Genomic DNA, 22,742 nt, shown 5'->3' with positions numbered 1-22,742 from the left:
CTTCCGAGTCTTAGCGCTGAAGGCTACGTGTCGAGTGTAGATAACACCGTCCGTCCCGCTGCTAGAGATACCCGAAGCTGTCAGCAAAGATTCGCAGCGCTAATATCTGGCAGGCTGAACGAGGGAACTGGTTGAGCTCAGTATAGGGCAAAGTAACAACCCATCATGCGTTTTCAAGCAGCAGTTCTTGCCGTCATTGCGATGCTGTTGTCCAGAGAATGCCGAGTCTCGTTAGGCTATAACTATCTGATTATCAAGGTTCCCTTCGAAAATGGTAAGCCTCTAGATATTGGAATAGTGTATACCATTTAGTAATCTCACATCATAAGCCCTCAAAGAAATGCACTGGGAGAATTTATTGATCTACAGGCATTCTAGTTCATGCGCGATAGCGTTACTCGCATTGGCCAGCCCAGCGAAATGTAAACTCAGGAATGACTTTCACATGAGCGTTTTGTTCTTGTGGCCGGCATGTAGACACATCTTACCAGTTATCGAACTCCTATACTGGTATAATTAAGAACGCGAACAGCCACTGACGCAAAGCAAAACGCAGGATATTTTTAGGGATGTAAGGTGTTTGTTAAACGTTAACTAGCAACTAGAAGAAAAACGACCACATTCCAACGATGCGATCGCCATAACCAGTGTCCCTCATTCCCTCAACACTTGTTTCCTATATGGTAGTAACTATCGTGTGAGTAAAATTAAGTTAGCACCTGTGGTAGCATGTACCCTTTATGCTGCTCAAGTGCTAAATTTACTTAACAACTGACATCTAAGGTCGGCAAAAAAAGTTTTTTCATAAATATCCCTGATAAATCTTTCTCTCAGGGCAAAGGTAACACAACGCAGCATTGAAAATAGGCAGTGATGTATAACCGAAAGTGTCACACAGAACGGGATCTGTAGCGGGAAGGGCGTGGGCTGGGAATAATCGTTTTGCGCCATACCTTTGGCATAAAAAATGCCGGATTCGAAGCCTTTTTTAAGGAAATCAGGAAGCAAATGCACTGAGATTGAGGGGCTTCATTATGGGGCTCATACAGGATAAGCATAACGTGTCGCCGGATGGCGGCATGTAGTTGTCCCGTTCTTGGCTTGAGTGGCGTTGGCGCCACTTGAGAGCAACTATATAGATATGGGTGGCATGACCATAACGAAGTCAGGTTAGGATATTTCCCTCTTCATCAGTTTTTGTTTTCGCCTGGCTTTGATGAACGTGACTTGCCAGCTATAAAACGTGTCCTACTGCCAAGGTTTCTACTTAGAGCGCATTACAAGGAAATACGTTTTTCCATTTCAAGGTAAATGCCTGCACAACGGGACGGAGATTGCATCGGGTGAACATCTGTACGCCGAGTTTCCTTGTGAAGATTGGGAATGCATCCCGGAGGGTGAACTGATCATCAAGATGTTAGTTCTGCCTCTTTTCTATTGGCCTTGGTTTATTCGCTTGCTGCTAGAAATATAGCTCCTGCTCGGATTCTTAATTCGAAAGGAGAATTCCGTGATGTTTGGAATGTGTGATGTTATGGACACAAGGTATAGACGCGATTTCGTGTTAAAAAATTGATGTCTTGGTGGTCAGACAAAGTAGATAAATGAGAATCGATGACTGGATCGACTACTACTTGTTCGGCTTCCAAACAACGAAAAAAACTGAACGATTGTTTTGGCGCCAATTTGTTTTCTGCCAAATTTTCTCCGTGACTGCAACGCGGTTGGGATAGTGCTTTGCTGACAACGTGAATGAGGGTGGAGCAGTGGCCTGTTTTGTGAGCATCACATGGCTTGGTTATTTTGCAAAGGCAAAAATGAGTGGGCGCAAGTGAAGCTCTATTGCATTGACAGTCGTGATTTATTAGAGCACAATAAAATACTTAGATGTCCCAGGACGATAAACTTCTTGAGCAGAAGGAAGGTGGCCCCATTCAGATCGACTGCCGTGGTCTTGAAATGATGCTGGCTGAGCGTATAAATATAGCATGTGCGAATCAGAGATGGCAAGGTTATAAAAGGTCATGACGTTTGAGAACAAGCAACGCCCCATCGACGGCAAAAAGAAAGCGAACGAGATAACTGAAACGCCAGCTCTAAACGCAGAGCTATAATCATCTAGTTAAGAAATATATAAAGGATTTGCTGTTGCTTACAGAACGATGTTATTGCGCAATTGAAATTGAAAATTATCTCTGATGTAGTTTTGTTCTCTGAAAAAAAAAAATGTGTTCTTATTGTGCGCGATTCAATTTTCTCCTCGCATTTCCTTTGGCGTTTATCGAGGTTAATATGAGCGAACAGTTGTGCTTGCCCAAGTGGGGATGCCTAATCCTTAGAAATGTTTGTATCTGTGAGTGTTTGCTTGCGCCTTTGGTTGCGGCGTCAGCGACATTGACCACTGAAGTATGAAGGACAGGCTGAATACAACCCCTTCTGCATGGATGTGGCAGTTAAAAGAATTTCTCGGCGATCATTTCACAAAGCAAGATAATTAAACACCTACGAAACCTTGTGATTCAATTTTTAATATTGTAGAGGAATACAAAATTGCTTTGCTCACGCAAGCGTTGATACGTATAACATGAGTTGTGATAAAGAAACATGAGTTGTGATAAAGCATTTGTTAATATCGGTCGCCTTTCAACAGCAAAGCGCACAGTTGTTGTACTAAAAGTAAAAGATAAGCAAAGAAATTGGTTATATTTTCTTCCTCACGTTTGGTAAAAGACTCTCCCCTCTCCCGCCATTCAATCATGGGACCGCCAATGCTGTATAGTCCGTAGCACAGCTTTTTGAAATCACCACTATGAACGCTGCAAACTTAGAGTGACTTCACCGTTTATTATTCCCGTGAAAAATTTAGGTCGCATAGTATAATTCGGAAATGATGGCAGTTTGAACATTCAACTAAATTTTGGTGCGTTCCCGCGAGGCAATAGCGAGTTTCAGAATAGGGAGGAATAGGAACAAAGACACGTGCGTCAGTTAACGGTATTGGGTGATTGCGGAGTCACAATGCGTATACGCCGCATGCTTTGCTGAAAGAGCGAGGGGTGTAGCTTTCGTTCTGGACAAGAGCACTCCAACCTGCTATTCTATTATCCCCCTAGTCGTTAAGGTCACCCTATTTTGGAACTTGTTATTAGCCGAAACGGGTAGCTGACAGAGCGGCCACAAGGCTTTTCCAAATGAGACACATGTCTTTAAGATAAAAAACAGAACTCCTGCCCTTTGCTAGACGTGTCCGGTTGTCCAAGCGCTGATGCAGCATTGTCATGCGCTCCAAGAAGGCAGGCACGCAGCGGCTGTTGCAACTCCTAGCGTGCACTTATAGCGTTTGCTTGGCTGTAAAAATTTAGCACGACCACCACACCGAAATGAGGAAGGTTTGGCCCCCATGTTGCACGAAGACGCTTGTGAAAGGCAACACAACAACGCTGCAGCGGCGCCGCGGCCACTGCTTCCCTTCATGCAATATAATTTGTCTGAACCTACGCAGCGGGTATATTGCCGAGAAAAAGCGTTAGAAGCAAGTTAAAATATATTACAAATTCGAAGCCTTTTCTCTGAAGCGAAATTAACCCAAACCACATTTATTTATGCGCATGAAAATATTTTCCTTCCTGTGGTTTTGTTACATATATACCGGGTGTTATAGCTAACTTGAGCGAAGGGATAAAAACATTAAACATTTGAGGTAGGCCACGAAAATCACGTGCATGCAGCTACGAACCACAGCATTTCTTGTTTTGCATATAATCAATTAATCAATTTGCTAATTAAGGTAATTTTTCAAAAAAAATATTCGCTTTACTCAAGTATGATTTGCAAATTAGAGAGCACGTTCAAAACACCGCTCCATTACGTCCAATAAAGAGAGACACGTGTTTCATTATGCGAGCTGCAAAAACTCCGCAAAGTGCTAAAAACAAACAAACAAACAAATAAATCATGTGCATAGCTCATTCGCCCGCCAGCACTGTGCTGCTCTCAACCTCAGCTTGAGAGAATTTCGACTGTGACGGCCGATATGTGTGCGATGATTTCTTCGCCCGTGATTTGTTCTACCAACATATGAAACTATCGCTGCAACACAGCCGTGGAGTCACGACCGCAACTGGTTTCGTGTCTCAAACGCCGGCTGAGAGCAGTTTTGAAGCTAGATCAGGGTGCCTTAAAACACGCAGCTACAAAAAGAAATTTAACAATGGAGATGACGCATGTGCTGTATGTGGAAACTCCAGTGAAACAATTGACCATATTATACTCGAATGTAGTGGTATCCATCCGGAAGTTGGTGCAGGCGCAATCACTGTTCCTGAAGCTCTGGGCTTTAGAGATAACAGTGGCCGGGTGAATAAGCCGCGTGGAAACTAGCAAAAAACGACTGGAAGATTGGTGGCTTAAAAGCAGAGAAGTGACATAATGTTAGTAAAGTAGGAACAAAATTTAATAAATAGAATGGTGGTTTAGTTAATCATTCTAAGTCAATAATTAAGATATAGGGAGAAAAATGAGCATGATAGCTACTGCTACCACCCCGTTTCAAAGGGGACGCTCCTATATTCCATCCATCCATCCATCCAGCAGCACAATCGTGGTGCGCGAAAGCGCTAGCCTCGTGACCGTCTTGTTACTTCGCGGCCATTCTTGGCCCGCAATCATTGTTGACAATCGGTACCCGATCGAAACGTTGAAATAAATTCACTGTTATGTTTTAGCCCCCTGACTATTTATTTCTGCATTTAGTAATCAGCTGAATTGCGAGATGGGCATTACATATATCGGGAAAGCATTTTTGCTTTCCTCCTACATAACGCCCTACCAATGGCTATTAAGGGAGAATAATCTGTCATATCGTTACAGAACAATCATACAATCGTGTGGCTTGGTTCGGGCAGACGAAGAGAAGTCCACTTGTCGAAACATTGGCTCCACTTGTGAACTGAGGCTCCACTCCTCAATACTTTGTTATGTGCTCTTTCATGTATACCACGTAGCCGTCTTCTTTCTCTCCATTTATCGTGATTGCAATAGAATACTACTGGTTTTGGATATATGCCATATATGAATGCTTTTATTTCCAGTTGCGAAAGGAGGACCCAAATGGCTCTGGACCGTGAGTGCACTTCGTTAAAGGGAGCCGGCGTCTTCCCTCGATGCTGCGAACTGGTCGTCTGTCAGTAAAAGCGGTTCCTGAGCGTACGATGTGAGTTACTTCATTTGCAACGACAAGCCATGCACTAAATATACGAAGAAGACCTCGAACAATGTTAAGGACTTTTGCTATCGGCTGGAGATTATATGGGCGCGAATGAAATCAGCGTTTGGGTCCATGCTCACTGAAAGATGACGCATTCAAAGACTTAATATGGATTTTGTACGGCTTAAAATTGCAAAAACGATAAACAAATTATGACAAAATATCCGCTGGTGTCTCAGGGTTCCAGCATATGTTTCAAAATATTGCTTTAGACTGATTTATTTAGACCGCTAATGCTGTGTGGTCCGGTATTACATGAAGTTTAGGTAGATATAAGGTGCGTAAGGTGCGTACTGGTGATCTCGCTGCGTGGTTTGCCGTCTGCATGCCCCTGTCGACTCATTCTCAGGAAGTACGCAGACGACAAAAAACAAACAAGCAAAAAATACTGGCGGAGCTTTATCTTAATGTTTTACTTAAAAAATGATACAGCTTGGTGATGACCACGATTCCACTTGTGCGTTTTACGGCTAGCAGACGACGTGCAAAACTACCCGTCTGCTGCCTCTGTCTGCTCTCCGCCCGTTGTACGCGACGCTCGCACGTTCGCCTGGGTCGAGCTCGGGTTCATTTCGTTTCGCAACACTGTTGACAGGTGGCGCGAATATTTGTTTCTTTCTACAAGGAGGATCGGGAGGAGGAAAGCGTGACCAAAGCCGCGTCGGCGAAGAAAGGCGAGCGGAAGGAGAGAGTACAGTGCGAAGCTGAGTGCCGGACGCGGGCTCGGCGTTCGTGTAGCAAAATCGGCCTACGCCGAATGCATTGCAGCGCGCCAGAGTCGGCGCTCCTGTCTTCTTATCTTACTCCGTGTGGCTTCTTGGTGGCCGTTTCAGTGGACCTTTAAGTTATTTTATGGCTATTGGTTTATGCTGTAATAAAGTGTTTAGGGCTCTTTACGATGATTAGTGTTCATCACTAGTAAGTAAGCAAGCGTACAGTAAACCCTCGTTAACACGAAGTTGTAAAATCCGGGAAAAATTTCGAGATAAGCGGAGTTTCGAGTTAAGAAAAATTCCGAAAATTTCTGAGCACACGAAGTGGCGTCCGTGTGCTGTGCGATGTCAGCGCACGTTAAAGATCCCCAGGTGGTCGAAATTACTCCGTAGCCCTCCACTACGGCTCCTCTTTCTCTCTTTCCACTTTCATTCCCACCTTCCTCCCTTCCCCTACGGCGCGGTTCGGGTGTCCACAAAGCAAGTGTGACAGTTACTGCGCCTTTCCCTTCCTGTGAACCAATTTATTTTTAACGTACAGTCGTGAGCAGAAATGGTGTACAACACGCAGCCTATTGCATTGCAACGCCATACAGCAAACGATGCCAAGAATCGAGGCAATCGTGGTGGTCACCCATTTGTCCTACTTGCATGCGACGCTGTCGCTGCCTCTCTCGCTATTGCTAAATGACGTTTTGGTGCAGTTATTCCGAGCTCCGTTACTGGCTGCGTGTTGTAAACCCCTTTTGCTCAGGACTGTACATTAACTCCTTTCTAGTGCTCCTCTTCTGTGAGGTGATAAGCTTTGGAAAAAGGGCATCGTGCAAATCGATCATGTTTGAATACCTATTTAATAAATATTTCCTGACTACTGTCAAGTAAAGCACCTTAATCTAGGAAATAACGACGTACTGTGCATTTCGCCACAAGAGCACGTGCCGACGCTCGCACTTGCTCCTGGCTCGCATATCTAATAGTCGCATACCTGAGCGATGGCTGCCTCCTATTCTCGTCTCCATAGAGACAGAAGCGTGGCACCAGCAGTTAAATATCAGGTTCTTTTCTTCTTCTTATTTTCTTCAAATTTCACTCTCTCTCCCGATTACATGGACTGACCACTCTAATTGCAGAATGCATAATTTATTTGTTACCCGTCCGATAATTGTAAAATTCTTTCCCCCAGGACAAAGTACCACATCCTATCGCAGAGTCGAAACTAAAAAACAGCCACATCTCTGTTCAAGAAGATTTCTGTAAAGCGACTAGACAATTGCGGAAAAAAGCTTACAGAATTTGGAAAAAAGCACCGGCTCGTTCTATAACTTCCGTTATAACGAACTATACGTGAACAAAAAATTCTACGTTTATTGTTCGCAAACTGATCGTGTGTGCGAAATCGAGTCCGCTTTGACAGAATCCACAAGTTCCCATGATGCAGCAGCTTCTTCCAACTCGCTTGTTGTTGGCCCTTAGGGGTCGGTGGCCGGTGACGTAGAGTGTACACGTATTTTTCAGATTCCTTTTCACAGATATAAGAAGCCTTTTAAATAAACGCGATGCCTTATCGTCCCTGATAGACGTTCTGCTGCCAACGTCATTATTTTAACAGAAACTTGGTTGTCAAACAGAATTGATAATTCTGAACTATTTGATTGTGAGCGGCACTACATTGTTTATCAACAAGACCGTCCCGGGCGCTCGGGTGGCGGAATTGTGATAGCGGTTTCGGATGATTTATTTTCTTATGACGTCTTCACACCATCGGAGCTTGAATTTATTTGTACGTTTATCAAGATAAACCATAAAGAGACTGTTTTTTGTGTGTGTTACCGGCCGCCGCAATCATCAAGTAGTTTTTGTGATGACCTTTATGACCGCATTAACAAAATCATTGCGAGGTTTCCAAAAGCGGCAATTTTTCTTTTAGGCGACTGTAATTTCCCTGCCATATCATGGACGGAAGCCGGCCCTACGGTTATTTCCCCTTCATCAGAATCTCTAGACTTCATCGACTTATGCTTAACTTTCAACTTTTCGCAGCTTGTAAAAGAGCCAACTCGCGTTACACCATCAACTGCTAACATTTTAGACCTTGCTTTAACAACCTGCCCTGATTCTATTTCATCTTTCACACTTCTACTAGGACTAAGTGATCATTCCGTTATCACTTTCACTATACCGTTTCGCTCCCCTCACCCAGTCAAACATCATAAAATAATTCCGGATTACAAAAAAGGAAATTATTCTGCAATTGACAATGAACTAGAACAATTTAATGACGTGTTTTTTGCCCGAATTTTGGGAACGTTCACTACATGATAACTGGTCCTTTTTAAAGATAACCTAAAAGCACTTAGTGAAACGTACATCCCTCTTCGCAGAATAACGTGCACTAAACGTTCACCATGGTTCAACATTTCATTGAAACGACTCCTAAACAAGAAAAAAAAAAAAACACATCTTTCGTCACTGCATCGTATCGAACTCTAGTGATAGATGGAATGCTTATCGTGCTGTATCATCGCAGTATAAGAATGCTTTATATAGTGCGAAACGCAACTTTTTTCAAGATACCTTGACTAGATTACTGATTACTTATGTAAGTTCTGGACTGTTCTTGACGTGAATCTGAAAAAAAAAAATGCTATTGTACTGAAAAATACCCGAGGTGATCTCGCCCCATCGAACCAATGTTGCACGTTATTTAATCATACGTTTTCTTCATATTTCATGAGGGCTACGCCAGTTAACCTTCCTAACGTATCTCCCTCACGCTTGCCATTGATGGATGCTATCACCATTGAGTGGGAGGGCATTTCTAAACTTATTGATAATGCTAAAGTGCCATCATCTGCCGGCGTTGGCGGTATCAGCAACAAGTTATTGAAAAACACCGTCACTTTTTCTTCACTTATGTTATCAGAACTTTTTACTCAATCATTGCAGTCCGGCACACTCCCTGACGACTGGAAGGGGGCAAGGTGGTTCCGGTGCACAAGTCTGGTGATGTTCACTGCCCTTTAAATTACAGACCAATATCGATAGCATCTATACCATGGAAATTTCTTGAACATGTTATCTATTCTGCCCTTGTAAAACATCTTGAGTCCACTTCTTTTTTTACAGCCAATCAACATGGTTTTCAACGTAATCATTCCCGTGAAACAGGAATGCGTATTTCTACGCGTAATTCCTGCGTGTGATTCCTTCATCACTTTGTTTTTGAGTGTTTTCATCACTTTGTTCGTCGCGCAGTTGCCCCCTTTAGATGCATGTTTCTCATTCTGCATTATCACTTGTGTCGTGCTAGTTTCTTCACTTTTATGTATTTTATTGTACCACTGGCGTTCCCAGCAAGATTATTTGTCATCTCCCCCCCTGCAATAGTGCCTTCGGGCGCTGCAGGAACCTGTAATAAATAAATAAATAAATAAATAAATAAATAAATAAATAAATAAATAAATAAATAAATAAATAAATAAATAAATAAATAAATAAATAAATAAATAAATAAATAAATAAATAAACTAATTAATTAATAGCTTTTACTAATGATCTTTTTTCAGCTTTGGATTATTCATCGGTCGTTGATTGCTTTTTCATAGATTTCGCTAAGGCCTTTGACACCGTGTCTCATCCTCTTCTACTCCTAAAACTTAGTAAACTTAACATAGATAATGAAGTGCTACACTGGATTGAATGTTTTTTGGAGAGCCACACACAATGCGTGACGGCTAATGACCATAACTCTAATCTTTTATCGGTAACATCGGGCGTTCCTCAAGGATCAGTACTAGGACCTCTCTTTCTAATCTATATTAGTGACCTTCCTGATCTTGTAGCATCATATGTACGGCTGTTCGCTGATGACTGTGTGATATATACGGAAATTTCCAACCCATCTGATACTGTTGTTTTGCAGCGTGATATTAACAACATTTCTGCATGGTGTGAAACTTGGCTAATGAAACTTAGCGTATCCAAATGTAAAGCAATGAATGTAACACGACTTCCTAACAAGGCTAACCCACATCCATACGTTCTTAATGGCTCTTCTTTAGACTTTGTTTCAGTATGTAAGTATCTTGGCGTACACATCAGCAGTGACCTCTCATGGAAAACGCATATCGAACATGAAAGTAACAACGCTAATCGCATGCTTGGCTTCCTTCGCCGTAACTTTTCACTTGCTCTGGTTTCTTTAAAGCTGCTTCTCTACAAAACGGTCGTTCGTAGTAAGATGGAATACGCGTCTTCTGTGTGGGGTCCTAACATCAAGACTCTTATTAATATCTTGGAATCTGTCCAGAATCGTTCAGCTCGTTTTATTTTGAATAACTACTCCCGTTCATCTAGTGTCACACTCATAAAGGGATCTCTAGATCTCCCAGATCTTTTGATGCGGCGTCATTTTTCTCAACTTCCCACATTCCACAAAATATATTACAGAAATGAATCCTTGAAACAAAGTCTTTTCACTGCTCCGAGTTACATATCATTCCGCATTGACCATCGTTTTCAATTTAATGTTCCAAACTGCAGGACTAACCAGTATTTCTACTCTTTCCTCCCCAAGACCAGCTCTGACTGGAAGCCCCTGCCCGCCTGCATCGTCTCCATTTCCGCCACGCAAGGATAACCGACACCGACGTAGAACACGTGATAGTAGAAATTATACCAAAGAAGAAAAGAAAGAGGGGCAGCATCTTCATTGTGAATGCATACAGCCCTCCAAGACAGAGGAAAGCAAAATTTCACGAACGTTTCCATGGCGCACGCAAACTCGCAAAAAACAACACGCTAATCATACTAGCAGAGTTCAATGCCATGGACAAAAGCTGGGGATACCAAACAGCTAACCCAAAAGGTAAAGCACTAGCAGAGGCAGCAGAAAACATTGACTGCAACCTCCTCACAGACTCAGACACTCCAACCAGAATCGGAAACAGCGTCAGTACCGACACCTGCCCCGACCTCACATTCATACGGGGAGCGGAACAGGCAGTGTGGGAGAACCTGTTAGAGAATCTGGGCAGTGCCCACTACATACTCAAAACGCAAGTAACCTCAGACAGACTAAAGCGCCAGCTGGAATCGGCAAAAATCACGGATTGGAGCGCTTTTCGAGAGGCATGCAACGGGAATCTCGCCGAGAACGGGATCCAATCGATAGAAGAGTGGGGAAACATGCTAAAGGAAAAACAGCGCAAGTACACCAAAGAAATCGCACGAACGACGCAGACACCCGAGGTAGACGCCAGGCTGCTCAAGTTGTGGGAAGCTAGACGCGGGCTCACTAAGAGATGGAAGAAACAAAATTACAGCAGAAAACTAAAACTTAGGATCGCAGAAGTCACAGCGAAGGCAGAGGAGTACGCGGCGCAATTGGCAAGGCAAAACTGGCAACAATTCAGCGACTCCCTCAACGGAACTTTGAGCACAGCGAGGACGTGGCATATCCTCAAGTCTCTCATAGATCCAGCCAAGACCAAGGCAGAAAACAACAAGGCCATCTACCGGTTAATCCACCAGTTCGAGGGACCAGACTCAGAACTCCTGGAGAAAGTACGCGTTAAGTGCTTCGGGGACACAAATCCAGCGGCTTACCAATAGCACTACCGGGGAAGAGAAAACGATACCCTGGACAGGCCCATCACGCGAGAAGAGGTCTACGCAGCGATTCGAAACACAACCGGAAACACGGCCGCGGGTGCGCACAAGATCAATAACGCACTCATCCGCAACCTCAGTGATGATCTAGTCGCTGAATTAACCGACTTTCTCAACAAACACTGGGAAGCGGAGACCGTCCCCGAAGAGTGGAAGCATGCGGAAGTAGTCATGATTCCTAAACCGGGCAAGAAACTACAAATTGAGAACCTCAGACCGATCTCGCTCATATCGTGCCATGGGAAACTGTACGAACAAGTAGTGACGCTGAGACTACAACAGTACATGGAGAACAACGAACTCTATCCCCACAGCATGTTCGGTTTCAGAGCAAAACTATCGACACAGGATGTACTACTTCAAATCAAAGAAGAAGTACTCGGGAACGTCCCCAAGAGCGGATAGAACATAATAATGACATTGGACATCAAGGGGGCTTTTGACAATGTCAGTCACGAGGCTATCCTTACGGGCACGAACGACCTGAACTGCGGGAGGAGAGTCTACGGCTATGTCAAAGCCTTCCTGTCAAACAGAACGGCAACGATTGGCCTGGGGGACCTCAGATCAGACAAATTCCTTACGCCAAACAAAGGAACACCTCAAGAATCGGTCATCTCTCCTACGCTCTTCAACATAGCCATGATTGGCTTGGCAAAACAGTTGAAAGAAATCGACGGCATACACCATGCCATGTATGCCGACGACATCACCATCTGGGTCAACACAGGCTCGCTCGGAGAGAAAGAAGAGAAATTACGAAAGGCAGCCTCCTGCGTAGAGAACTACGTCAGAGCAAGAGGGCTAGCATGCTCCACCGAGAAATCCGAGCTCTTAAGAGTTTGGAGAGGAAGACACAACCGCACGGTCCCCACTAGCGACGACTTAAAGCTAAACGTCTACCTCGCAGGGAAGTCGATACCAGAAAAAACACTCATCAGAATTTTGAGGATGTGGATGCAGTCAAACCAACGCTGTACCCACACCCTCGTCCTACTCAAGGCATCCACTCTACAAGTGACCCGCATGATCACGCGCATCTCTCGCAGACGTCATGGCATGCGAGAGGAGGACACACTCAAGCTGGGTAGAAGCCTGGTAGTCAGCCGAGTGACATACAGCCTCCCCTACTACAACCCTATCAAGAGTGAGGTACAACAGCCGGACGTGATTCTACGCAAAGCCTACAAAACCGCACTCCACCTTCTACACCGCACTTCAACCGAAAAGCTCCTAGCCCTAGGACTACACAACACTTTCGATGAATTGAGAGAGGCACAACTAGTCTCCCAAGTGCGCAGACTACAGCAGACCCCACCTGGCAGGGAGCTGCTTAGGATACTGGGCCGCGCCGATCAAATTCAAGAGATACAGAGAACACAAACAATCCCGGACGAATATCGCCACACACTACAAGTAACGACCATACCCAGGAACATCCCAAGTAGCACACATTACGTGGCCAACCTGGGCCCGTATGGGCAAGTTGGGATTGGGCAACCACGATAACACCCATGAGAGCTCCCTGTAGCGATCAAGCGGGCAAGCCCAATTTGGGCTTGCCCCTGCTTTTTCCATCGGGGCATCATATAGGCGTGGAAAGGGCTAACCGAGTACATATCCCCACATCTGGCCCTCAAGGGTCCCGCTCGGGAAATTTTAGGGCCGATGCAAAGAAAATTTGGGCTTTGTGTAGAAAAACCCTGGGATAATCTAATTAGGGCTGCCCACTCAAAAGCGCAATAGGTCCTGCATGGGCCGCGGCGGGGCTAAATACGGGTATGCCCGCACATTGCGTACATGGGACCCTTGAGGGGCTCTCGAGGGAGGGTCAAACGGAAATGTAGGCTTCATGCAGAAAATTCCTGGGCTGCCCCAAAAGGGGCTGCCCACCAAAAACCTAGATAATTTTCATATGGTCTGTAGCGGGGCTGCAAAGTACTCTTTCCCGCTTCTGCTCGCATCGGTTTCTTGCGGGGCACTTTTGGGCACATTCGATGCAAATGTGGGCCTAAAGCGAATAGTAGACAGGCTAGCCCAAATCTGGCTGCCCACTCAAAAACAGAATAGGTCCCGCGTGGTTTGCATCCGGGCTGAAAAGCGGGCATGCCTCCACGCTGCCCACATAAGTATTTCTTGGGTTAATTGTGGGCAAATGTAACATATATTCCTCCTCCATGCTGTAAAAATAAGATAAGCCCAATTGAGGCTGCCCATGAAAGGCCGCAGTGGGCCCCAAATTGACCGTAGGTGGGTTTACCGCTCTGACACGTCTTCACCCTATATTTCAGGCACCATTTTAACGCGGTAACGTAAAGGAGCTCGTGTCGCAGAAAAGCTGGTGTCGTCGGCGGCGTTGGCCGTGAGCGATAAATCCCGGCATGCACTTCATAAAAACGCTATCGCGTTCTACTCTTGAAGGCGAAGCTTAAGCGTCCTCCAAATTTTTTATTTATGAAGTGCATGCCGGGATTTATCGCTCACGGCTAACGCCGCCGACGCCGACGACACCGGCTTTTCTGCGACAAGAAGAAGAAGCCGACGGGAGCGGATGCACTTCGATTGGGCTCGGCTAACAAGAAAGGAAATTGTCTGGAAAATCCAACAAATCCTGGAAAGTTTGTTTCGAGGACCTTCCTGAAGTCACCGGAATTCACCGAGGCCTTTCTCAAACCCGTGAGTGTTTTATTGGGCATCAAAATGGGCTTTTGAAGCTCCTCGGCGGCGGCCATGCTAGGCGATGCGAGGCCTAGTAATGCCGATCCAGAGCGCATGGATACCTTAGACCAAGGCGAAGCGGGATCTAGTGGTCTGTGTTCAACAACCGCTAACCCAGCTCACTCTGCTAAACACCAGGGAATGGAATTAGACGTCCAAATCCAAACTTCTAATGACATGGAAGAGGGTCATGCCTGGACGCCGGATGACCTTTACTCCAACTGGCACGTAAACATATGCAAGAAAAATCGTCAAAGGTTAGCAAGAGGCGAACAAGTCGTGATCGCAGGAAAGATCTATGCTCCCCCGACACACTTGCTGCAGACCGTCGTGAAACCGAAGAAAACGATAGCATCGCCAGTACAGCCGGCTATGGATCAAACAACGTCTCAGAAGAGGAGGAAATTACCACCCCTTCCTAAAACTGACTATAAGGTGATAATAAGACCCAAGAAGGGCATGGAAGTCAGAAAATTCGTTCCTACCCAGTTCTCACGAGCCATCGTGGCTGCCTGCAACAACCCGGAATTGTGCGACTTCTCCAAATTTATTGTGAGACCCCGCACAGGATCGAACATCATCATAGTCAGCACTCCTTACGACGAGACTGCGGACGCCATACGGCACATCAAGAGTTTGACCTTGGAAAACAAGGCTTACGAAGTCAACGTCTAGCTGGCGGCGCCTGAGGACGTCATCAGAGGAGTTATTCATAGAGTGGATCCAAACACACCATCAGAGGAGCTTCTAACAAACATCCGACTACGCACACAAGGGGTCGAGCTCGTTCAAGCACGAATGTTGGGAAAGTCTCGCACGGCAGTGCTAACATTCATAGGCCCCATTCTCCCCCGCTACGTCATCTATTACGGGGGAGAGACGGCATGTTACCCATATCGACCAACCCAACAGATCTGCCAAGACTGTCTCAAGGCAGGCCACAGAGCGGATGTCTGCCCAACACCCAACGCCAACGTATGTCGGAACTGCGGCCTTCATGAACCAGAGGAAAACCACACCTGTGAAGCCAAGTGCGTGGCCTGCCAGGGAAACCACCCAACGGGAGACAAGGCCTGCAAGCAGCGCCTCAGGGCACATATCGGACGTTACAACAACAAAGCTAAACAAAGCAATAACAATCAGCAACAGAAGCCCCCCAAGCAGCACGTCAGCCGGAGAGATCAGCAGATCAAGCCGATGGAGCGCCGCTGGTTTTCATCGGAGGAGGAGGAACAGCAGCTGGCAGAGAAACAGAGACCCCAATCCCGATCGAGATCCAAGGGACGGGACTTGACAGCCTACTATTCCCAACAGAAGACACAACAGATCAGGCCCAACCAGCAGGGACCACCAGAAGCGATAGGGGCGACGCCAGACAAGCTAGAGCACGACAGCAAAAGGGTAAGCTGGGCTCAGGTTGCCTCTCCCACTGCTCTAAATGGGTATGGTCCATGCCAGGATTGCACTAGGCTCGAGGAGCAAAATAGACAACTGAAAATAAAACTATCAGAACAACAGAAACGCCTTAATAAGGTGGAACAACAACTACAACAACTGCTACAAATGGGTCAGAAGCAAACTGCCCCCCAACCCTCATCAATAGTATCGATACAGCCACAATCGGTACAAAATGCTGTAAACACCTCCGCATCTCAACCTCAACAGGCGAGTGTACTCCAAACGCAACGGCAGAAAACGCTTACGCAAACACTCGGACTTCACACTCAAGAAAACGCACCAAGCATTCTTACTCAAATGCAACAAATGATTATTCAAATGCAGCACACCATGACACAACTAACCCAACAACTCCAAGACCAACAAATTGCCACGCAAACTCAATTTGCGGCAGTTCAAGAAGAATTCAATTCGAAAATCCAAATAATAACTCAGGGGGTGCGAAAACGCACGGGAATCCCCGATGACCCTCGACTAAAAACCCACCGAAGGTCCGCTGGCATGACAGATCTCAGCGACTGCGAGTCAGTGGCGAGTAACGCTGATGGCTGCCTCCCCTAACCGGCAACCAAACCACCTAGAGCTCTGGCAGTGGAACTGTCGCTCCTTCAAGAGGAAACGCAGCTCCCTGCAGATGTTTATTCAAAAACAACCGATACCACCGGACGTCATCTGTCTCCAAGAAACAGGATGCACAACATACCTCAAAGGATACCTCACATACACCCATGACACGGCACCTAAAATAGCTACACTAGTGGCCCCCACACTAACAGTCATACCGCACGACCTTCCCTTCAGTGAAATTAATCAAGTTCTCATCGAGATCATCTCTCAAAAAAGAAGAAAGCAGAGTGTGTTTGTTCTAAACCTTTACAGTCCTCCAAGCAACACGCAGGAAGATTTCAAGCCACTTTTACTGGAATGCACACGCATAGCGGGAGCGAACCCCCTTATTATTATGGGGGACCTAAACGCTGTACATACGGCATGGGGCTACCACAAGGACACCCCGAAGGGAACCAAGTTGTTGGAAGCGGCTGAGCAGCTGGACCTCTGTCTTATGACGGACACCATGTCCCCCACTAGAATAGGAAACAGTGTAAGCAGAGACACCTGCCCAGACCTAGCTTTCACCAAAAACATAAGACATTGCACCTGGACCAATCTAGAAGAAACACTTGGCAGCGATCACAAAATCCTTAGCTTATCCCTAATGACAACCCGTATGAAAAGGAACATTGGCTCTACTAAAATAACAGACTGGGATAAGTTCAGACAAATTAGACGGCCACACGACGGCATCACAACAATTGAAGATTGGGTTCAAAGCCTGAAGGATGCTCATGCAAAAACGACCAAGACTATCAACACAACGACAAAAACCCCGGAAGTAGACAGACATCTCCTACATTTATGGGACGCCCGAAAAAGTCTATTAAAACGGTGGAAAATGCAAAAATTAAATAGAAAACTTAAAATGAAGATAGCACAGGTTACGGCTGAAGCACAAGAGTATGCTATAAAGCTCGCCAAGCAAAACTGGGCAGATTTCTGCAATTCACTGAAAGGTACCCTAAGCACGGCTAAAGCATGGTCAATATTAAGAAGCATGATAGACACATCAAAAACCAAAACGGCCACAAGAAGAACCCTCCACACCATAGCCCATAAATACCCGGGCACAGATGCAGAGTTGATCACCGCCATGCACAAGAAATACATAGGAGACCCTACTCCGGCTTGCCAAACTTCATATGCGGGTCAACCAAACACCTCCCTTGACTCCCCCATAACACTGGCGGAGGTCTGCTCAGCCGCCCGTACATTTACAAGAAACACTGCCCCTGGAGGAGACAAAGTCACCTACGCTATGATTAGGAACTTAAGCACCGAACATCTGCAAGACCTAACGAAGTACATCAACGAAGAACTGTGGGAGAAGGGACAGGTCCCATCAGCTTGGAGACACGCGGATATCATCACCATACCAAAGGCTGGAAAGCCACCGGCTGTGGAGAGTCTCCGTCCTATCTCCCTCACTTCTTGCCTGGGAAAACTCTATGAAAAAGTAGTCCACATAAGGCTCCAAAATTACATCGACGAAAACAACATCTTTCCTTCCTGCATGCTGGGCTTCCGCAAGGGACTCTGCACGCAAGATGCTTTCCTCCGGATTAGGGAAGAAGTCATCAACGCCATACCCCGAAAAGGCGAAAATTTCATTCTGGCACTAGATCTCAAAGGAGCATTCGACAACATTGGCCACCAAACCATATTGCAAGAATTAAACAATACCAACTGCGGAGAGAAAATTTTCAAATACGTGAAGGCTTTCCTCTCAGATCGCACAGCCACCATAGGAATTGGAGAGATCCGATCATCAAAAGTACCCATGCCGAACAAAGGTACACCGCAGGGTTCTATAATCTCTCCAATGCTATTTAACATAGCAATGATAAATTTAGCAAAAAAACTGTTGACCCGCACTGATATTGGCTTCACTTTATACGCGGACGACATCACCATCTGGGCTACTCAGGGATCCTTGGCGCAAAAAGAAGAAGCTCTGCAAGCCGCTATAGACCTAGTCGAAGAATTTGCCGGGGAGAGTGGTCTTCAATGCTCCCCAGAAAAATCCGAACTTATCAGGTTACACAGAAGAAATTACAAGTCCCCAGGAGAAATTCAGCTCTATCTAGGAGACCAGATAATTCAAGAGAAGGACAAGATCAGAGTTTTGGGGCTGTGGTTGCAAAGCAATTTGAGAGTGGATTATACAATCAAAACACTCAAAACTACAGTCAACCAAATTTCCAGAATGATTAGAAGGGTGACCTGGCACCGGAAAGGGATGAGGGAGGAGGACACCCTACGCCTTGTACAGGCCCTAGTCGTTAGCAGGATTACCTACGGGCTCCCATATCACGAAATTAGATTCACTGATAAAAGGGCCATTGACACTATCATAAGAGGAGCCTATAAAACGGCCCTAAACCTCCCGCCAACAACATCAACGGAACGTCTTTGGGCACTCGGAGTGCACAACAACTTCGAGGAGCTCAAGGAGGCGGTTCTAGAGAGTCAGAAACAACGCCTAACAACAACGCAGGCGGGTAGGGAAATCCTGTCAAAACTAGGGCTATGGCAGGCACTAAGAACTTCTGAGATCAAATCACAAATTCCGACATCCACAAGAAACAACATCTATGTGAACCCTATACCCAAGCACATGCACCATGAGTTACAAAAGGGTCGAAGGAAAGCCAGAGTCAAATCATTGGAAAAACAATTGTCTAAAGACGCGGAAGTTGTCTACGTGGACATAGGGGCTTACGGCGAACCTGGCAAGTTCACAATAGCTGCAGTTGACCACAAGAAGAGGCCAATTATTCAGGCTTCGATCTATGCAAAGGATCCTGCGGAAGCGGAATCACTGGCAATAGCCATCACCATAAAAACACAAAACCAAAATAAGTCATCACACGTAGTGACGGACTCTCAACCAACTTGCAGGGACTACCTGGCCGGAAAACCTCACAAAAGAGCGTGTGCAATATTACGTTCCATCGCCCAGACGCACACAATTACATGGACACCTTGACACGAAGGCCTAGAAGGAAATGAGGTAGCGAATGATCTAGCCCGAGCTCTCACAAACCGGGCGGATCCCCATCCCTACCTCACCCCTCTCCTAGGACCCTACGGCGACAGGCTGGAACACCTACGGTTAGAAAGAAGACTTTTCTCACCACCACACAAACACCTTCCTTCCTCGGACGCTATAGACTGGAGAAAAATACAAACAAACACATTCCCTAATCTTCAAATTTTAAATAAGATAAGCCCAACAAAATACACGAGCTACTGTCCTTGGTGCGGCGCAAGCCCCACACTCTTTCACATCTCTTGGGAACGCCAGGACAAACCTGACCCAACGTTAATAGTGCCATGCCCGACACACGAGCAGTGGGAGGCGGCCCTGACCAGCGCAACCTGGACCAGCAAGCCTGGATTATCCAGCTAGTCCGCAAGTCAGCTGCTGCCAGCGGAGCCCTGGACTAGGGGCACCGACCACCCAGCTCCTGCGAATATTTACTGATTACATGCTCATTAAAAGTTTTCTCTCTCTCTCTCTCTGCGACACGAGCTCCTTAACGCGGTAGCGTTAATAAAAAGCAACTTCCAAGATGGGCTGGGTGGGAATCGAACCAGGGTCTCCTAAGTGTGAGACGGAGACGCTACCCCTCAGCCACGAGTTTTTTTTTTTTTTCTTTATTGCCTGTTTTGAGTTCACATCAATTCAAAAAAGATCCACAATAATGGTAAAACTCGCAACAACCAGACTTCGGCTGTCACGAAAGGTTTAAAATTTTTTTAGGACAGCCAGTTCATCGAGCACACTGATCCAGTCAGGTGGATCAGAAAGCACCCGATACGTTTCTCTAAGGAGCAGCACACTCTCGATAAAGTTCTCGCGTACAGAACGCGTATTGACATCTGCATGTTGCACTTGCATCCTTGTTTTCCACAGGCTGTGGAGGCCCAAGACCATGACTAAATCCAAAGGAATACCCTCACTCTCGACTGGAAGGAACCGTATGCCATACGGATCTAACGGAAGGTCTTTCTTTAGTGTTCTCTGGAGAACATCCCAGTGAAAGACTGGGTCCCAGCAATCCAGAAAGACGTGCTCGATTGTCTCTGGTTTTTTGCAAAGGAGACAGTCTGTTGTCCAGGGAACGAATAAGCCTCTTTCATGTAACCAGGTTTTAACAGGTAATGTGTTGGAATGTAGCTTAAAGAAGAACGTTTTAACTGAAGGCTTAACTGGCATCTTTTTCACACGCTTTAAGACATCCTGTCCGGGGCCCCCACGGTGTGGTGCACGGTAAATCGGCAACGGTATCATCACATCCAGAAGATCATTGTACAGCTTCTTCTTACACACTTTGCTCAAGTATTCCATTGAAAAACGCGCATGCAACATTCTGAAAGACAAGACAACTTCGCGCATGTACCCTTTTAAAGCGCCACTCATATTCTCACCAGAACAGACAACGTATTCTGGAAGCATTTTACACAGTCGTACTTGCATGACCGTCCTCAAGAATTTGTCGTTTTTGATCACGAAGGAAAAAAAAGCGCGAGACAACCTGTCGCAAAAAGAGATGCACAAGGCCCAAGCCCCCCGCCTTAACAGGAAGAAAGAGGTTGGTTCTGCTGCACTTTTCCCATGTTGATGCCCACATGAAAACGGCAAAGACACGATGAATTTTTTTAATGCTAACACGCGTCGCCGAAAGCACATTCATTACGTACCATATCTTTGCCACAAGGAAAACATTGCACACATAAGCGCGTGAGAACATTGACAACGGCTTGCCCTGCCATGAATCAGCTTTCTCTCTCGCTCTCTCTGCTTGGCCAGCCCAGAAAGGGGTGGGATCTTGGTACGATTCAAGCGGCACGCCTAAATACTGGGTCGGCAATTTTGACCATTGCAAACGAGAAAAGTATTCAGGCGTAACATCCCAGTCTCCATGCCAGAAACCGGCACTTTTTTCCCAATTTACTTCACAGCCTGTCTGTCGGCAGAATTTTTCAACAAGGGCAGTAACTTCTTGAATGCTTTCTCTGCTTGAACAGAATACAGCGATGTCATCTGCATATGCCAGCATTTTGACCTGTGCTGACTGCAGCATAAAACCAGTTATACGTTCATTGTTTATGATAGACCGGCAGAGAGGCTCGAGGTAGGCCGCAAACAGTAGGGGTGACAGGGGGCAGCCTTGCCTCACTGACGACAGCACACGAATGCTGTCAGTGAGCTCTCCATTCACAATTATCCGTGTCGTGCAGTTCGCATACACCATTCGAACACCTTCCTCAATCACTCGCCCTATGTTTGAGTGTGTCAATACTTCGAACAAGGCATCGTGCGAAACGCGATCGAATGCTTTGGCGAGATCCAGCTGTATCATTGCCACTCGAGATCCAATCGCGTCACAACACTCCAAAACAGTTCGTACCACGTGCACATTAGTTGCGATGCTTCGACCTTTAATGCCGCACGTCTGGTGTGGCCCAACCAGACTCGGTATTACACTTTGAAGCCTTTTCGCCAGCACTTTCATGTATATTTTGTAATCCACGTTGGTGAGGCTTATCGGCCGATAAGAACCCACCAACAGGCGTTTTCCTGGCTCATCATACTTCGGAATCAAAACAATGTGCGAGGTAGAAAACGAAGGTGGGACCTGCTTACGTTCGTATGACTCATCTAGCACTTTAAGCAAAATCTGGGCTGTGTAATCTTTAAATGCTTTGTAGAAAGCAGCGCCAAGCCCGTCAGGTCCTGGCGACTTTCCCATTGGAAGGTCGTCTATCGCACTTTCTATTTCTGTCAAACTTATGGGTCGTTCTAGACGCGTTTTAACATCCTCATCGAGCTTTGGCATTTGGCGCAAAAATTCTGCCTGAAAGCCATTTTTGACTTCGCGTTTACGGCCAAGCAATTCATTGTAGTGTTCTATAAAGGTATTTTTGATAGTAGCAGGGTCACTAGTTACAGCCAGCCACGAGTTCGATGCTTGAAAGCGGTACAAAAGCGCTTCTAGTGAATGCGGTGTTGCCTTAGAAACGTGCCGTAGAACGTTATACTGCGGTGTATATCGGTAATTATGAGCATGTTACTTACAGAAGTCGCAGTTACACAGTAGCGAAGTACGTTTCCGCTACATTTCTTCTGCGCTCTGCGCACATGCAGAGCCATCTTGCGCCAAACAAAGAAGAACCCCTCCTCGCAATGTGCGGCGCTGCCCCGACACGTGGCGCGCCACTCGCTCCTGACGTTTCGCCGTGCACCCTCACGGGTTGTAGAATCAAGCGTCTTTCCTTTCTTTAGATCACTATCT

General features: G+C 46.0%; 1 long non-coding RNA gene across 1 annotated transcript; it reads left to right on the top strand.

Annotated features, from left to right (window-relative positions):
- The first annotated feature begins 96 nt into the window (after window positions 1-96).
- On the top strand, window positions 97-10,674 carry LOC146190097 (uncharacterized). Its single transcript, XR_014707331.1, has 4 exons — window positions 97-274; window positions 1,308-1,416; window positions 5,091-5,212; window positions 10,556-10,674. It is a non-coding gene; the product is annotated as an uncharacterized LOC146190097 (long non-coding RNA).
- Window positions 10,675-22,742: the final 12,068 nt, after the last annotated feature.

The sequence above is a fragment of the Amblyomma maculatum genome, chromosome 5 (assembly GCF_055883805.1).
Source record: "Amblyomma maculatum isolate TAMU_Amacu chromosome 5, ASM5588380v1, whole genome shotgun sequence".
NCBI classification, from domain to species: domain Eukaryota; kingdom Metazoa; phylum Arthropoda; class Arachnida; order Ixodida; family Ixodidae; genus Amblyomma; species Amblyomma maculatum.
This window is presented reverse-complemented; position numbering and strand designations above follow the sequence as displayed.